At 40.3% G+C, this 18990-nt stretch overlaps 1 protein-coding gene across 2 annotated transcripts in view; it reads right to left on the reverse strand.

Moving 5' to 3' along the window:
• SLC25A13 (solute carrier family 25 member 13) overlaps window positions 1-18990 on the reverse strand; it is a 240248-nt gene that overhangs the window by 146682 nt on the left and 74576 nt on the right. Inside the window, exon 1 of one of the 2 annotated variants that reach the window (XM_049893074.1) lies at window positions 17266-17341. The exons of the other annotated variant lie outside the window; for it this stretch is intronic. The gene's annotated coding sequence lies outside the window, so the exon portion shown is untranslated. Of the gene's footprint in view, window positions 1-17265; window positions 17342-18990 lie in introns of those variants that run through there. 2 annotated transcript variants of the gene reach the window in all.

Genomic DNA, 18990 nt, shown 5'->3' on the forward strand with positions numbered 1-18990 from the left:
CCAAAATCAGAGAAGAACGGCACTCTCAGCAAAAGCTAAGAACTTGCGTATATTTTACCGCACCCCCAGCTCTGAAACCGGGTTCCGTGGCTGTCAATTTCCCTGGGCCTGAGATAGGTCTGGTTGTGTGTCCCAAGCCATTATCCAGCCTTGGAAAAGGAATAAATTCACAACTGCGGAAAAGATAATCTGCCAGTTCCACTAACCTGGGGGGCTCAGGACAGAAGCTGCTCCTGTCCAAGCATAAACAGTCCATAGACTTTGAATACCTTTCCCCTCTGCATGGATCTCCGAGGGCCTATTTCAGGAGAATAGGCCCCTGTTGGCAAACTGTAACTGTTTCAGCTGTGCGGTGGTGAGATGGATGTTTGATGCTTGACACCGCTTTGCCTATTAAACAGGGTCCTCACCTACCCACAACAGGGGCCTAAGGACAGGTGGCTCTACTCAGGTCGCCCAGCCACAAGCGACAGGGGTCCAAGGATAACTGGTACCTCCCAGGCCTTACATCCAAAAGCACTGGGTACCCAAGGTCTGCCTACAGAACTCACCCACCTGTGCACTCTAGGGAACAGGGACATGCATTCCTCACAGACACTTGGAGGACAGTTGTCAGCCCCCTGCCCTGTTCAGAGCGTGACCCCTTGCTGCAACCAGATACCAGTACCTACACCAATCACCCCTGCCCCCCTAAAACTATAGGACAGAGCCTGTACCACACACTTGATGTACCTGGACATCTGAGCTGAAGCCATACAAGAAAAGCAAATGGACTCCTAGGCTCATATACCTGGTTAGAGCTCTAGCCATCTGGTGACAGGGCATTAGAGCTTCAAAGGTGAAAATAATCAAGCTAGCTCACTCAGGAAACCCTGGTGGCACAGTGGTTAAGTGCCACGGCTGCTAACCAAAGGGTCAGCAGTTCAAACCCACCAGGTGCTCCTTGGAAACTCCATGGGGCAGTTCTACCCTGTCCTATAGGGTTGCTATGAGTTGGAATTGACTCGACGGCACTGGGTTTGGTTTTTTTTTTTTGGTTTTTAGCTCACTCAAGTAACCTATTTGGACATATTAAAACTGAACAAAGCAAGAAGCTAGGATATAGTAAGCAAACATAAACTAATACAATAACTTATAGATGACACAGGGACAACAGTCAATATCACATAAAGAAGCAGAACATGATCGCTTCAACAAGCTGTCAAAACAAAGAATCCAGGCATCTTCTGGATGAAGGGGACTTCCTCGAATTACCGGATGCAGAATTCAAAAGATCAATAAACCGAACACTTCAAGACATCAGGAAGATCAGGCAATACACAGAACAAGCCAAGGAACACACAGATAAAACAGTTGTAGAAATTAAAAAGGTTATTCAAGAACATGATGAAAAATTTAATAAGCTGCAAGAATTCATAGAGAGACAGCAATAGGAAATTCAGAAGATTAACTATAAAATTTCAGAATTAGACAACTTGATAGAACGTCAGAGGAGCAGAAGTGAGCAAGTGGAAGGCAGAATTGGTGAGCTTGAAGATAAGGCACTTGGGACCAATATATTTGAAGGAAAATCAGATAAAAGAATTTTATAAAATGAAAAAACCTTAAGAATCATGTGGGACTCTATCAAGAGAAATACCCTACGACTGATTGGAATACCAGAACAGGGAGGGATAACAGAAAATACAGAGAGAACTGTTGAAGATTTGTTGGCAGAAAAATTCTCTGATACAAGGAAAGATGAGAAGATATCTATCCAAGATGCTCATCAAACTCCACATAAGATAGATGTTAAAAGAAAGTCACCAAGATATATTATAATCACACTTGCCAAAACCAAAGATAAGTGAGAGAATTATAAGAGCACCTAGGGATAAACAAAAAGTCACCTACAAAGAACGGTCAAAAAGAATAAGCTCAGACTACTCGGCAGAAGCCAAGCAGGCAAGAAGTCAATGGGATCACTTATATAAAACATTGAAGGAAAAACATTGCCAGCCAAGAATCATATATCCAGCAAAACTATCTCTCAAATACGAAGGTGAAAATATGACATTTCCAGATAAAGAGTAGTTTAGGGAATTCATAAAAACCAAACCAAAACTACAAGAATTACTAAAGGGAGTTCTTTGGTTACAAAATCAATGATATCAGGCATCAACCCAAGACTAGAATGCTGGACAGAGCAATCAGATGTCAACCCACAAAGGGAAATCACAAAAACAGATCAAGATAAAAAAATGCTACACAGATATACAAGACACATAAAACAAACTCTAACAGCATTGAAAAGTGAGATAGCTTCACAATTATAGTAGCAGACTTCAACACACCACTTTCGGTAAAGGACAAGACATCCAGAAAGACGCTCAATAAAGACATGGAAGATCTAAATGCCACAATCAACCAACTTGACATCATAGACATATACAGAACACTCCACCCAACAGCAGCAAAAGCATACTTTCTTTTCTAGTGCACATGGAACATGCTCTAGAATAGACCATATATTAGGTCATAAAGCAAGCCTTTGCAGAATCCAAAACACTGAAATATTACAAAGCATCTTCTCTGACCATAAGGCCATAAAACTAGAAATCAATAAGAGAAAAACCAGGGAAAAGAAATCAAACACTTGGAAACTGAACAATACCTTGGTCAAAAAAGACTGGGTTATAGAAGACATTAAGGATGTAATAAGGAAATTCATTGAATCCAATGAGAGTGAAAACACTTCCTAACAGAACCTTTGGGACACAGCAAAAGCAGTGCGTAGAGGTCAATTTATAGCAATAAATGCACACATACAAAAAGAAGGGCCAAAATCAAAGAATTAGCCCTACAACTTGAACAAATAGAAAGAGACCAACAAAAGAAACCCACAGGCACCAGAAGAAAGCAAATAATAAAAATTAGAGCAGAATTAAATGAAATAGAAAACAGAAAAACAATTGAGAGAGTTAACAAGTCCAAAAACTGGTTCTTTGAAAAACAATAACAAAATTGATAAGCCACTGGCCAAACTGACAAAAGAAAAACAGGAGAGAAAGCAAATAGCCCAAAAAAGAAATGAGATGGACGATATTACAACAGACCCAACTGAAATTAAGAGACTATCAGATTACTATGAAAAACTGTACTCTAACAAATTTGAAAACCTAGAAGAAATAGATGAATTCCTAGAAACACACTACCTACCTAAACTAACACAAACAGAGGCAGAACAACTAAATAGACCCATAACAAAAGAAGAGATTGAAAACGTAATGCAAAAACTCCCAACAAAAAAAAGCCCTGGCCCAGACGGGTTCACTGCAGAGTTGTACCAAACTTTCAGAGAAGAGTTAAGAATACTACTACTAAAGGCATTTCAGAGCATAGAAAAGGACGGAATACTCCCAAACTCATTCTATGAAACCAGCATATCCCTGGTACCAAAACCAGGTAAAGATACCACTAAAAAAGAAAATTACAGACCTATATCCCTCATGAACTTAGATGAAAAATCCTCAACAAAATTCTAGCCAATAGAATTCAACAACATATCAAAAAATAATTCACCATGACCAAGTGGGATTCATAATAGGTATGCAAGGATGGTTCAACATTAGAAAAACAATTAATGTAATCTATCATGTAAGTAAAACAAAAGACAGGAACCACATGATTTTATCAACTGATGCAGAGAAGGCATTTGACAAAGTTCAATACCCACTCATGATAAAAACTCTCAGCAAAATAGGAATAGAAGGAAAATTCCTCAACATAATAAAGGGCATTTATGCAAAGCCAACAGCCAACATCATCCTAAATGGGGAGAGTCTGAAAGCATTCCCCTTGAGATCGGGAACCAGACAACGATGCCCTTTATCACCACTCTCATTCAACATAGTGCTGGAGGTCCTAGCCAGAGCAATTAGGCTAGATAAAGAAATAAAGGGTATCCAGATTGGTAAGGAAGAACTAAAAGTATCTCTGTTTGCAGATGACATGATCTTATACACAGAAAACCCTAAAGAATTCTCGAGAAAACTACTGAAACTAATAAGAGAGTTCAGCAGAGTATGAGGATATAAGATAAACATACGAAAATCAGTTGGATTCCTCTACACCAACAAAAAGAACATCGAGAAGGAAATCACCAAATCAATACCATTTACATTAGCCCCCAAGAAGATAAAATACTTAGGAATAAATCTTACCAGAGATGTAAAAGACCTATACAAAGAAAACTACAAGACACTGCTGCAAGAAACCAAAAGAGACCTATCTAAGTGGAAAAACATACCTTGCTCATGGATAGGAAGACTTAACATAGTAAAAATGTCTATTCTACCAAAAGCGATCTACGGATACTATGCATTCCAATCCAAATTCCAACAACAATTTTTAACGAGATGGAGAAACAAATCACCAACTTCATATGGAAGAGAAAGAGTCCCCGGATAAGTAAAGCATTACCGAGAAAGAATTGAGAATCCAGACATAAATCCGTCCACATACAAGCAGCTGATTTTTAACAAAGGCCCAAAGACATTTAAATGGGGAAAAGACAGTCTTTTTAACAAATGGTGCTTGCATAACTGGATATCCATCTGCAAAAAATGAAACAAGACCCATACCTCACACCATGCACAAAAACTAACTCAAAATAGATCAAAGACCTAAATTTAAAATTATAAAGATTATGGCAGAAAAAATAAGGACAATGCTAGGAGCCCTAATACATGGCATAAACAACATACAAAACATTAATAACAGTGCAGAAGAGAAACCAGATAACTGGGAGCTCCTAAAAATCAAATACCTATGCTCTACCAAAGACTCCACCAAAAGAGTAAAAAGACCACCTACAGACTGGAAAAATGTTTTTAGCTATGGCATTTCCGATCAGCGCCTGATCTCTAACATCTACATGATACTGCAAAAACTCAACTACAAAAAGACAAACAACTCAATTAAAAAATGGGTATAAGATATGAACAGACACTTCACTAAAGAAGACATTCAGGTAGCTAACAGATACATGAGGAAATGCCCACAATCATTAGCCATTAGAGAAATGCAAATCAGAACTACAATGAGATTCCATCTCACTCCAACAAGACTGGCATTAATCCAAAAAACACAAAAGAATAAATGTTGGAGAGGCTGTGGAGAGACTGGAACACTTCTACACTGCTGGTGGGAATGTAAAATGGTACAACCACTTTGGCAATCGATTCGGCACTTCCTTAAAAAGCTAGAAATAGAACTACCATACAATCCAGCAATCCCACTCCTTGGAATATATCCTAGAGAAATAAGAGCCTTTACACGAACAGATATATGTACACCGATGTTCACTGCAGCACTGTTTGCAATAGCAAAAAGATGGAACCAACCAAAGTGCCCATCAAAAGATGAACGGATAAATAAATTATGGTATATTCACACAATGGAATACTACGCATCGATAAAAAACAATGATGAAACCGTGAAACGTTTCATAACATGGAGGAATCTGGAAGGCATTATACTGAGTGAAATTAGTCAGTTGCTAAAGGTCAAATATTGTCTAAGACCACTATTATAAGAACTGGAGAAACAGTTTAATCAGAGAAGAAAATATTCTTTGATGGTTATGGGGGGGGAGGGAGGGAGAGGGGCTTTCACTAATTAGATAGTAGATAAGAACTATTTTAGGTGAAGCAAAGACAACACACAATACAGGAGAGGTCACCACAATTGGACTAAACCAAAAAGTAAAGTTTCCTGCGTAAACTGAATGCTTCGAAGGCCAGTGTGGCAGAGGCGGGGGTGCGGGGACCATGGTTTCAGGAGACATCTAAGTCAATCGGCATAATAAAATCTATTAAGAAAACATTCTGCATCCCACTTGGAGAGTGGCTTCTGGGGTCTTCAACGCTACCAAGTAGCCACCTAAGAAGCATCGATGGGTGTCAACCCATTTGGAGCAAAGAAGAATGAAGAACACCAAAGACACAAGGTAATTATGAGCCCAAGAGACAGAACGGACCACATAAACCAGATACTACATCAGCCTGAGACCAGAAGAACTAGATGGTGCCTGGCTACAACTGATGACTGCCCTGACAGGGAACACAACAGAGAATCCCTAAAGGAGCAGGAGAGCAGTGGGATGCAGACCCAAAATTCTCATAAAAAGACCAGACTTAACAGTCTGAGACTAGAATGGCCCCGGAGGTCATGGTCCCCAGACCTTCTGTTAGCCCAAGCCAGGAACCATTCCCAAAGCCAACTCTTCAGACAGGGATTGGACTGGACTATGGGATAAAAAATGATACTGGTGAAGAATGAGCTTCTTGGATCAAGTAGACACACGAGACTATGTTGGCACCTGCAGATGAGAGGGCAGAGGGGATCAGAAGCTGGCCGAATGGACACGAAAACAGAGAGAAGAGGGAAGAAGTATCCCGTAGGAGTATATAGCAAGGCGTATATAAATTTTTGTATGAGAGCCTGACTTGATCTGTAAACTTTCACTTAAAACACAATAACAATTAAAAAAAAAAAAAACACATAAAAAAATACAATTACCACTTTTATTTAAGGTTCCTAACCACAGAGGGCTTAGCAAAAATAACTTCTCCTTATAACCTTCTTGTGTTAAACAGAAGCCAAGCAATTGTCCAGGATTAACGCCAGAGATAAAAGTAAAATCTAACTCCAAAATCTGGGTTCCAACCACCATGCCACCCAGGTTCAAGTGTCTGTGGGTGTCAAGGGAAAAAAAAAAAAAAAAAAATCCCAGAACTGGGCTCTCCTGTGCTCACCACAGAAGAAAGAGCTGTGTGTCAAAGAACTTGAGCCTCTGATTTTTAACACTGTTAATAACTTTTTGGATTTTGCATCTCTTCTCTCTCCCCTCCCAAGTACCTTGTAAATATACGTTGTTCTGGTAACCAACTAAGTATGTTTCCTGCACCTACAATATGCCAGGCAACACTCCAGGCACTAAGGATACCAAATGAATAGGACTGAAAGGATCAATTCTAGTCCTCAAGGAACTAATAAAAGAGAGGGAAGGCGCCCTGGTGGTGCAATGGTTAAGGGCTGGGCTACTAACTGAAAAGTTGGCGGCTCAAACCCACCTAGCAGCTCTGTGGGATAAAGAACTGGTGATCTGCTTCTGGAAAGATTATAGCCAAGAAAGCCCTATGGGGCAGTTCTACTCTGTCCTTTGGGGTCTCTATAAGTTGAAAATGGACTTGACAGCACCCAACAACAACAAGGGGGAAGGCAGGTAATGCACACACACGTACACATAAAGATAATTCCAGAATCAGGTAACTGCTGTGCAGAAAATAAAACAGAGGAATGGAGCAGAGCAGTGCTCGTCATCCCTCAGTCCCCGGGAGCTGATGCCCAGGCCCCACTTGGAGGGATTCTATTTAACTGGTCTGAGGAGGAGCCTGAGAATTTTAGACTTCCGAACTTATTCTACTTTGTAGCCAGGCTGGAGAATCAACTACTGGGGTGTGGTGGGGAGGGGAAGGAGGAACTGCTTTGCCTACAGCCACCAAGAAATGCCTTCCCAGGGAGGCAGGACTAAGTGGCGATCTGAGGGATGAGGAGGAAGGATATTTTGAGCAGAAGGAACCTCGGTGCAAAGGCCCTACAACAGACTAACCTTGGCAAGTTCTAGGGGACAGGGAGATGGCCGGAGTGGCTGGAGGTGGTGAGGAAGGGTGAAGAGGGCAGGGAGATAGGGATGAAGTGGGCAGGGTCTAGAGACCTGTATGGATGTTATTCCAAGTGTACATAGGGAGCCCTGGTCACAAAATGGTTAAGCGCTTGGCTGTTAACCAAAAGGTTTGAACCCGCCAGTGGCTCCACAAGAAAAAGAGCTGGCAATCTGCTCCCTTAAAGATTACAGCCTGGGAAACCCTATGGGGCAGTTCTACTCTGCCATATAGGGTCACCGTGAGTCCGAATCGACTTGATAGCACACAACAACAACATACATGGGAGATCAGCCATTTTGGAGGGTTTTATGCAGAGAAGCGACGACCTCACTAAGACATTAGCAAGAAGGCTCAGGACACTGGGGAGCACGTGAAGCATTAAGCCCAGTTAGAAGTGGCTGCACAGGGCTGACTCAGCGTTCCAGCAGGAGAGACACAAATCAGAAGTGGTCACAAGTAGGATACATTTCCTAGTCAGAGTTGCTTAACAATGCAGGGCCTGGTAGGACCTAGAACTCACAGCAAGCAGTTTTAAAGCCCAGGGTCTATTCAGGCTAAAAAAGACTTCCAGTGGCCTGTGGCTACAGGGGCTGACACAGCCAGAAGCCCAGACTTTGAGGTCCTGAGGTCCCTGGGGACATTAAAACTACCAGGGGCTTGCAAATAAATATTTTTATTTATTATGCTGGCTGATGGTCAGGGAGCACACAAACTCATAGCCACAAGAATGCAAACTCATCGCAATAGTTTCTAACATGCTCTAAAAGAGGCAATGAATTATTACATAATCTCACATTTTAAAAACCATCAATCATGAGGTAGAAAGCAGACTGGGTTCTAGCTTTGCCTTCACCTAACTGGCTGAAAAACTTGGTTGGGCAAATTGGAGCAAACCTCCTCTCCTGATCTATAAAAGGGGTTAGGTTAGACAAGATGCCTTTCACTCTCAAATCCTGTTTTCTTCCATTTTAGGTTACAGGAAACTGTGCCGTGCCCGCCCTGGCTCCAGCACAGGCATTGGTGTTCCCTGCAGTGCACTCTGTTCTGAATCCAGATTGGCTCCACACTTTTCCCCTGGACACTGGTTCAAATCTCACTGCAGCATTTTCCAAGTGCCTATTTAAATTCATTGGCTTCAATGAAAGTTGGCAGATTGAATATTGTTCAAGCAAGTAAGCTACTTCCTGGCTTTAAAAATATATTGAAGATTTTATTAGCAATTTAACTGTGTTCCTATCATGAACTTAGCCTATAAATATCACCTCTACATATATTCAGACCAGTTGTCATGGAGTCGATTCCAACTCATGGGGACCCCACGTGTGTCAGAGAAAAACTGTGTTCTATAGGGTTTTCAATTGCTGCTTTTTTGGAAGTAGATTACCAAGCCTTCCTTCCAATGCACTTCTGGGTAAAATTTAACTTTCAACCTTTTGATTAGCAGCTGAGGCTGTCAGCAATCTGCATCACTCAGAGACTTCCTACATATATCACTGCCTCCATGTTGTCAAAAGAAGGCTCTTTTAATTGTGAGCTTAACTCAGCAGGTGATCTCTCCCTACCTCCAGCTCTACCCTGCTTTTTCTTGTCTGCCCACAGCCTTGCAGCCCACTCAAGCAGCCCAAGGCTGACTGTGCCAACTAGTGGGATTTATTAGGCGTCATTCTTGTACCTCCAATGTTTTCTCCCTTTTTAGAGGGATCGAGTACATGTAACAGGTATGATCCATCCCTTTTCAAGTTCTCTCTGGCTAATAGTTAATTTAATCCCACACTAGAAAATGTTTTTCACACACAGCCTTTTATACCCTGTTCACTTTTTTCTCTCCCTGTTAAATAATTCCTCCATTGCCATCGAGTCGGTTGCAACTCATAATGACCCTACAGGACAAAGCAGAACTTCCCCATAGGGTTTCTAAGGCTGTGTAATCTTTACAGAAGCAGACTGCCACATCTTTCTCCCACGGAGTGGCTGGTGTGCTTCAACCACCGAGCTTTGGGTTAGGAGCCAAGCACTTAACCAGTGTGCTAATAGGGTTCCACTGTTAAATAACTGTTGCCCAATAAATCCAGAAGCCTCCCTCCCTGTGTCCTTGCCATCTCCACCAGCCTCCCATCCTTTACCTTTGAGTGATAAAAATGGTTTAACGGTGGCTAATTCCTACAAGAGTGATAATGCATCAATGAAAAGCATAGCTACAAGCTTTTTAAACTTAGAGAGCAATCATACTCCCTAGCTCTTCAAGTCTCTAGATAAATATCTTGTTATTTCCTAGTACTAGTAGATATCATTAAAAAAGCCTAAAATCTTATTTTGCTATGTGCATAGTTCCTAATTTGTATAACTACCAATATTGAGAGAATTTAAGATCCTAGATTTTAATTACCTCATGGGTTAAATAGTATTTTGAGATCTATCCAAAAACAGTGCCTTTTTTTTTTTTAAGCAAAAGTGTACTGAGTTAAAAAACAAAACAAAAACTGCATTTTAAATTGAGGATTGCCTTTAAAGGGAGGAAAAATTGCAAGGGAAAAGGAAGGCCACTGGGGATGAAAAGGGAAAGTAACTGTAAACCATATAGGGAAACTGACCTAGGCAAACAAAGCAGATTAAAAAAAAAAAAACTCTCCAGTTTCCTACATTCTTCCTTGTTCTTCTAATAAAGGCTGGACAATGCGGCTTCAACTTTATTAAAGCTGCAAATGAAGAGAGATAATGGGGAGATAAACCACAGATAAGAAGCCAGTAATTGGATAGCCAGCAGGCAAGCAAAACCATCAGTCAGCATTCTTAAGTGACCACTGTATACTAGCCTAACACTCTGCATAAGGTGGGTTGGCTGTTAGATTATCACCACATAACCAGTTACTTCAAAGGCACCCAGGACACAGACCCCTGCCTGCGGGTGCAGATCCCTCTGCTTATCATCTTACTTCAGCCTCCAGTTTGACTGTTGCCTTGGTTTGCAGCTAAACAGCACAAAAGTACCTTCCAAGAGACTCGGTGACAGCCTAAGGCACAGAACTATAGAATTTTCTCATGGATACTTTCAGCAAATATTCATACCACCTATGTTTGCTCTTTGCCCAAACAGCATTTTAAAACACCAAAAAAGGGACTGAGTTAAATGATTTTTAAACTGGAATATGCCTTTCTCAATTTCTTTTCCTGAATCTTTGAAGTAAGACAGAGATATTAAAACCATATTCTAAAACATAAAAGTTGCCTAAGCACAGGCACACAGAAAGTGACAGGAGTAAAATGTGCTACTTTTTAACATTTGCCAGTGTCAAATTCCCAGTTACTCTGTCAAAAAAAAAAGTAAATATTAAAAAAACAAAAACCATGAAATCAAGTTATACTGATTCCTTTTTGAGAAACACTACCAAATACTCAGGAACATTTTAGCATTTTTATTTCATTCAATTACAGTTCCTACATTTTGGGTACACAAAAACCTCTCTTGAAGTGATGGTAATTTAAGTCCTTGGCAAAGGAAAAATTAAATGACTAAAATAACCCTCACCATTTTAAAAAATAAAATTATTCATAGTATGGGCAAGAAATAAAAGTATACAGGCTTGAGCCAGAATAGGAGGAGGAAAAAAAAAAAAAAGCCAACATTAATATCTGCTGTGCCAGCTGAATTCAAATTAACCCAATTTTTACATGTTAATTAAACCAGCTATTTTCTTTTTATTGTATTTTTGCTTCTTAAACAGTAGAGTCTACAAGTGATTCCCAACAGACTCGTTCCAACAACAATGACGTATTCATTTAGTTCTATTATGACCATACAATATAGTAACTGAGCAGTAATTTTTTACAGTCAATTACATGTGTAGTTCTTTATGCTTAAAGATGCTGAAATAATGTGTACTATAGGGCCATATGCCTGAATCTCTAGTCTCCCCGAGGCAGTTGCCTGGGTAACACATTTTCTCTCTGGTTTAGCATAACCCTCATTGAATATCATTAAAAAAAAAATTAGATGTCATTAAATAGCAAACATTAACATGAACTTCAATAGACTACTTAGATAGAGTCATTTTACCCACGTAAACAAGTGCACCATCATTTATAATACGCTTAAAATAGATGATGATTTTCTGTATTTAAGACCATGGAAAAGGGGGAAAAAAAGTGCCAACATGTTGATCCCAAACCAGATTTGTAGAAATTTCTGGTAACCTAAGAGAACTCAGACTGAGTTTCAAGAGGTAACACTTCTTCTCATCAATATAGTCATGAATGCAATGTAAGCAAGGAACGATTAGGTTTTTAAAACTTACTCAAAGGTGGAAAATAATTCCATCAACTGGGTCTTGGAACACCAAGGATCATTTTTTTTGGGGGGGGTAATGGGGCAGGGCGGGTGTGCTCAAATTCAGTAACAAAATAAATTTTTAACATACAGTGCTCAAACATCAAGGTACAAAGAAATAGAAACAAGTATGGGATGTAACATGTATTATCTAAGATATTTTAAATATTCAAATCTTGATAACTGTTATACATAGTTTAGATGTGACACTACATAACTTACACAGGGTGCTCTAGGGCAATGGTTGCCCATCCCCAATAAACCCCATCAGCCCTCTATCCCATGCCAGCCCAAACAAGCAAACCGGCTAAGAAAAACAATGTGCTTGCTCTACAGTCTCAACAGTTAGACCCCCTCTAGCTCCTTTTCCCACCAGATTATCACTCCTAAACCATGGAACCATGATGCCCCTGAGACACATCATAATTCCACAGAAGCCTAAATGCTTAACCTATAGGCAATTACAACTTGTTCTATCATTCACATTACAAAGGGTCCCTAAATTTTCAATGATAACATTAACATTGTTGTTGTTCGGTGCCATAGAGTCAATTCTGACTCATAGTGACCCTATGTACAACAGAACGAAACACTGCCCGGTCCTGCATCATCCTCATGATATTGTTATACTTGAGCCCATTCTTGCAGCCACTGTGTCAATCCATTTCACTGAGGATCTTCCTCTTTTTCACTGACCCTCTACGCTACCAAGCATGATGTCCTTCCCCAGACACTGGTCCCTTCTGACAACATGTCCAAAGTATCTAAGACGAAGTCTCACCATCCTTGCTCCTAAGGAACATTCTGGCTGTGCTTCTTCCAAGACAGATTTGTTCATTATTTGGCAGTCCATAACACATTCCATATTCTTTGCCAACACCATAATTCAAAGGCGTCAATGTTTCAGTCTTCCTTATTCATCGTCCAGCTTTTGCATGCATATGTGGTGACTGAAAACACCATGGCTTGGGTCAGGCGCACTTTAGTCTTCAAGGTGACATCTTTGCTTTTTAACACTTTCAAGAGGTCTTTTGCAGCAGATATGCCCGATGCAATATGTCATTTCATTTCTTGACTGCTGCTTCCATGGGCATTGATTGTGGATCCAAGTAAAATGAAATCCTTGACAACTTCAATATTTTCTCCGTTTATCATGATGTTGCCTATTGGTCCAGTTGCAAGGATTTTTGTTTTCTTTATCTTGAAGTGTAATCCATACTGAAGGACATGTATAAAAATGAACCATCAAATGGCACTATTACCCCCGATAAATTTTTCTCACCTCTCCCAAGAGAAGAGAAATAGAAGAATCCAAAATCCTGTGTTGGGGAGGAATGATCAAGGTTAAGGAGGCCGCACCAAAGCTATACACAGTCAAATGAAAACTAACTAAAAAGAACAAGAATAAATGAGTCCTTGATTGTGGACTCGAGATCCTAGATACAAAGGAAAATGATCAACTTGTATCTTCCTTCTCCTTCACACACCTGCTATCTAATTCAAAATAAGGAAAAATGGCCACATAAAATGGAGTTACTTAGCTGAGGGTACATGTCTCTACCCCTCTCTGCTCTGAGGATATTCATCTTACTGTTTGCAAAGATGAATAAGATCTCAATCATCATATCCACAAAGGTGCAGCTGGCAAGGAAAAAATAACTTATTATGAAATGTATATTCCATCTTGGTATCAGAACTTGTCTTGACATGAGGTAAATCACAAGACAGAAATTGACACCAAGAATAAATTTTTAAGCAAATAAATTGAGGGAATGTGATAGTTAATGTTACATGTCAATGTGGCTAGGCTATGATTCTCATTATTAGGTAATTACACTTCATTTTGTGATCTATTTATCCTCCATTTTGTGATATAATGGCATCACCCCCACGATGTGACCAACCAATCAGCTGTAAGCGGAGTGTTATGGATTGAATTGTGTCCCTCAAAAATTTGTCAACTTGGCTAGGTCATGATTCCCAGTATTGTGTGATTGTCTATCATTTTGTCATCTGATGTGATTTTCCTGTGCGTTGTAAATCCTATCTCTGTGATGTTAATGAGATGAGATTAGCAGCGGTTATGTAGACTCAATCTACAAGATTAATCTACAACTTCTATCTTTTGAGATATAAAAGAGAGAAGCAAGCAGAAAGATAGGGGACCTCCTACCATCAAGAAAGCAGCATCAGAAGCAGAGCGAGTCCTTCGGACCCAGGGTTCCTGTACCTGAGAAGCTCCTAAACAAAAGGAAGGTTGATGACAAGGACCTTCCCCAAGAGCCAACAGAGAGGGAAAGGTTTCCCCTGTAGCTGGCACCCTGAATTCAGGCTTCTAGCCTACCAGACTGTGAGAGAATAAGTATCTCTTTGTTAAAGCCATCCACTTGTGGTATTTCTGTTATAGCAGCACTAGATAACTAAGACAAGGAGTTTCCCTGGGGGTGTGACCTACACTCTATATATACAGACATTCTGGCATAGCTTGCTTGCCCTGGATCCTGTTTCCATCACTTGACCTCTGGTTCTTGGGATTCGAAGCATCAGTCTGTCACCTGATTTGCTGGCTTTAGGATTCACCAGTTCTGTAGCCCTATGAACCAGCAGCATGTCATCTGACCTGCTGATTCTGTGTTTGTCAGCCTCTGCCGCTACATGAGTCAGGAGAAGCCTCCAACCAATGCCTAACCTATGAACTTTGGAGCTTACCACCCTCTACAAGAGCATAAGCCATTACCTTGAGATTGGTCAATCTCTTTCTCCCTCTCCAACAGAAATAGCCCTCCTACTCCCATCTGAAGAGATTGCTCCATCTTTGTCTGATAAGCCACCCTCCCCAGTACCAGCTGTGTCTGAAGAGCTTTGGCTGAAATGTCACCTGGAGTCATTGCTTAGGGCCTTATGAGATATTGCTGAATGTCCCCAGGACCCATCCCCATCACCCATTTTTGCTTCTAGACTTATAGCTAGACTTAAGCCCCACAAGCCCCAAAAGGTGAAGTACAAAGTGTGACCCAGGAGGAGGTATGCTACATTCCAGAAGAATTGCTTGGCTTTTTAATATGTACAAACAGAAACCTGGGGAATATATATGGGAATGGCTATTAAGGGTATGGGATAATGGTGCAAGGAACATAAAGTTGGATCAGTCTGAGTTTACTGACATGGGCTCACTAAATATAGCTCTTTCATTCCATGTTTCAGCTCCACAAGTTAGAAAAGGATCTAATAGTTTATTTAGATGGTTTGCTGAAGCATAGATTAAGCGGTGGCCTACTCTGATTCAAGGTGATGTACTAGACCTGCACTGATATATAATAGAAGAAGGTATTCCAAGGCTTCAGAGAATTGACGTTAGAGTAATTGATCAGGTAGACATACAGACTCACCCACAGAGTGCCCAGGGGACATACCTTTTACCACAACACTGAGGAACAAATTTGAATACCTTATCCACCATCACGGTATCCCACACAACATTGCCTCAGATCAAGGGACTTACTTCACAGCCAAGGAAGTGCGGCAATGGGCGCATGCTCATGGAATTCTGGTCCTACCATGTCCTCCATCACCCTGAAACAGCTGGCTTGATAGAATGATGGAAGGGTCTCCTAAAGACAAAATTACAGCACTAGCTAGGTGGCAATGCTTTGCAGGGTTGGGGCAATGTCCTCCAGGAGGCTGTGTATGCTCTGAAACAAAGCACAACTGTTTCTCCCACAGCCAGGATTCATGGGTCCAGAAACCAAGGGCTGAAATCAGAGTGGTACCACTTACTATCACCCTTAATGACCCATTCACTTCCTGTCCCCACACCCCTATGCTCTGGGGGTCTAGAGGTCTTAGTTACAAAGGGAGGAATTCTCCCACCTGTAGACACAACACTGATTCCATTGACCTGGAAGTTAAGAGTGCCACCCAGCCACTTTGGGTTCCTCATGCCTCTGAGATAACAAGCAAAGAAGGGAGTTACCATACTGGCTTGTGTGATTGACCCTGGATACCAGGGGGAAATCTGACTGATATTACATAATACAGGTAAAGAAGAGCATGTTTGGAATACAGGAGATCCCTTAGGGCTTTTCTTAGTACTACCATGTCCTATGATTAAAGTCCACGGAAATCTACATCAACCCATTTCTGACTTGACTACTAATGGCCCAGACTCTTCAAGAATAAAGGTTTGCCCCACCAGGCAAAGCATCACAACCAGCTGAAGTACTTACTGAGTGTATAGGGAATACGGAATGAGTGATGGAAGAAGGTAGTTCTAAATACCAGTTATGACCACATGACTAGTTGCAGAAATGAGTACAGTAATTGTTATGTGTATTCCTTCCTTGTTTTAGTATACATGTATTTGTCCATATATACAGCAAATATTTTTGTTTTCTTCTCTCCCTTATCCCATTACTTATAAAATGTAAATGGGGCTAGAGCATTTTTGGCTGTATGCACATTAGTTGTATCAAGTTAAGTACAAGTATGATTTTATAATTCTCTTTACTTACAGATTATTTGTGGTTTAAGGAGATATATGCAGGTGCCAATTTGACAAGGTATAGACTGTGATAGTTAATGTTGTGTGTTAACTTAGCTAGGCCATGAGTTTCAGTATTATGTAATTATTCTCCATTTTACTATCTGATATAAGGGGAGTATCCTTGGGGGTGTGGCCTACATCCAACAGTGCTCTCTCTCTTGATCCTCTATTCAGCTTGTCATCATCTGACCTCCAGTTCTTGGGATTTGAACCAAGCAACCTGTGCCTGATTTGCAGACTTTGGGATTCACCGGCTCCTGCAGCCCGTGAGCCAGCAGCCTGCCATCTGACCTGCCGATTCTGGGTTCGTCAGCCCCTGCAATAATGTGAGTCAGGAGAGGCCTCCAGTCAATGCTTGGACTTTGGGACTTGCTAGCCTCCACAACAACACGAGCCATTTCCTTGAGATAAATCTCTCTCTCTCTCTCTCTCTCTCTATATGTATGCCTCTCTGGTTTTGCTTCTCTAAAGAACCCAGCCAATGAAGGGGATCAATACAAATTTAATCAATCTCTGACATCTCAATGAGACTTCATATTTTAGATGATTATTGGAGACACTCTAAGATTTCAAATAAAACTTAAAAAATTAAAACTAGATTGTATGAACTCTCATTATCAGGGAAAAGTTGCCTCATACTTTAAGAAACATTATCAGTGAGAATTGAAATGACAAGTGATTCTGCTTACAATAATCTGATTAAGTAGTACTTCCAGATTTTATCCAAAATCCATAATAAACAAAATGGTGTCCCACGTCCAACTCCAATACAGATTAATTAAAAGTTTAGTACATGAATATAATCTCTTGCTTGAGAACCAGCACAGGATCTGATAAAGAAAGAACATACAAGTTTTTCATATTTAATTACATTGTTATATAAATAATCATAACGAAATGCAATGAATTCACTTATTAACACAGGTCTCCCATGAATATAAACTTTCATCAAAATAACCAAAAGAGAATTTATTATAACTATCTGAACCCACTCTATTTGGATATACGCATTACTTTACCCTCTGTAAGAACCTACATAAATGCTGAAAAACAGGTAAGTAATGGAAAATTTTCAGTCACAATTGATCCAACATGTTTTCCCATTATCCTATTCCACACTATCTCTGCATTCATTAGCAAGTGCGATTTCTAGGTCTCTTAACAATACTGAGCTTTTTAAAAAGCAGGCCACAATGCAGAAGAGTGATTTGAAGGGATAACCAAAATTAGGAACTGTTGAGTGAACTTTACATTTTTGCAAAGGCAAATTAACAACAAGACTTTCGAGATCCTTTTCCTTTTTCTAGGTATAATTATTGCTAATTTTGGAAAAGCAGCATCAGCGTTTTAGTGCTTTTTCCTTCAGGAAGTTGGTGACTGTTTTACTTTGCGACTTTTTAAAAATTCTAGAAGAAAGCACTGGATCAGGAAATCATAAAGCAACAGAAAGACAGTTTCATGTGGATTACACTTTCCCTAAGCAGAAATGTGATACCCTTAGTGAATTAAAAAAATTATACTCTAAGTTAACAGCTCGAAGAATAATGTGAACGATTAATACTTATTAAAAGAATAAAGACATAACTGCATTTATTTAACTCTACTAAAGAAAGAGGTAGTAGCTCACCAGACCAAAAACCATAACGAGAAGGGGAGAGGGGCAGCGGCACTGCCCAACAGTACCCAGTCAGTGAACACCTTGGCACAGGCTTCCAAATCCCAGCCTGTTGCAAGGACGCTGAAGGAAAGGCAGGATTCCCAAAAAGCGTTAAGATCCTAATACTGTGGGTGGTTTTCAAGATATAAAGAATCCCTCAGGGTGGTGATTCAGTGGCAGAATTCTCACCTTCCATGTGGGAGACCCAGACTCGATTTCTGGCCAATACACTACAAGCATAACCACACGCTGATCTGTAAGTGAAGGCCTGCATGTTGCTATGACGCTGAACAGATTTTAGCACCACTTCCATACTAAGTAGACTAGGAAGAAAGACCTGGTGATCTATTTTCCAAAAATCAGCCAATGAAAACTCTCAGAATCACAACAGTCCGATTCTGATATGCATGGTGTCACCATAAATTGGGGGCCAACTCAACAGCAGCTGACAATAATTCTACAATATCTAGAATGACCCCTATTATTAGAGAGGAGAAAAGTAAAAACAGGAAAAGAAAAAAAATTTTGCTAAAATCTTTAGCACCAGAGATAGGTTGCATGAAATATTAGAATTCCTGGGAGAAAAACGATGACCAAGGATTTTAACATATTGAAATTTAATATGAGACCAGATGAGAGAGGCTTAATAATCTCATCCCTCCAGTTATCTTGATAATTAAACCTCACACATGTATAGCACTTTATGTGTTCAACCCATTCAAATTCATTCCACAAATATGAATGGGTGTGCTACTAT

Source organism: Elephas maximus, chromosome 8 (assembly GCF_024166365.1).
Source record: "Elephas maximus indicus isolate mEleMax1 chromosome 8, mEleMax1 primary haplotype, whole genome shotgun sequence".
Taxonomy (NCBI): Eukaryota; Metazoa; Chordata; class Mammalia; order Proboscidea; family Elephantidae; genus Elephas; species Elephas maximus.